Source organism: Terrapene carolina, unplaced genomic scaffold, assembly GCF_002925995.2.
Source record: "Terrapene carolina triunguis isolate 2854851 unplaced genomic scaffold, T_m_triunguis-2.0 Scaffold42, whole genome shotgun sequence".
NCBI lineage: Eukaryota > Metazoa > Chordata > Testudines > Emydidae > Terrapene > Terrapene triunguis.
In genome coordinates this window covers 24,551,603-24,552,188 of record NW_020664393.1, presented here as the reverse complement: position 1 = coordinate 24,552,188, position 586 = coordinate 24,551,603, and positions in this window count along the sequence as shown.

The following is a 586-nucleotide window of genomic DNA, read 5'->3' as shown; positions in this document are numbered from 1 at the left end:
AGCAGGATAATAGTTTCCTGCTGCCAGTTTAATGCTCAGAGGCTGTTGATGTTTATGACAGTGACTTTATTTTTAGGAAGAGACGGACTCTGGGCCGAATGGCTGATGTAGACTCTGCAGAGTAATTCTGTGGCTAATCTTTGCATGTGGGGAGAATTCCTGACCCTTATGCCCCCATGAATCTGGGCAGAAACCGGGCTAGTTCATATATATATGAATATATACCACTTTTGTCAAAGTTGACATTAACCCTGGTGCCCTCGTGGTCTGACCAAATTCTACTTTAAGTAGTTGCACTCTGCCAGCCTGAATTTGCCCTACAGTTTTCATTGAATAAAGTATTTGTCACTTACTGCTTTATAATGCCATGTAGTGTTGCTGCACACTGCTAAGCAGTGGCTACATTTCAGTCCCAGAAGTGGTTGCACTTTGGTGGGAGGAGGAAGTGAGTGCACTGGGTCTGTTTGTGTATTGTCTATAGTACATGCAGAGAGAGAGATAAGCATACTCTTCAGTTCCCAGTGCTGCAAAGATTATATTGTACACCAGGGGTCGGCAACGTTTGGCACGCGGCTCGCCAGGGTAA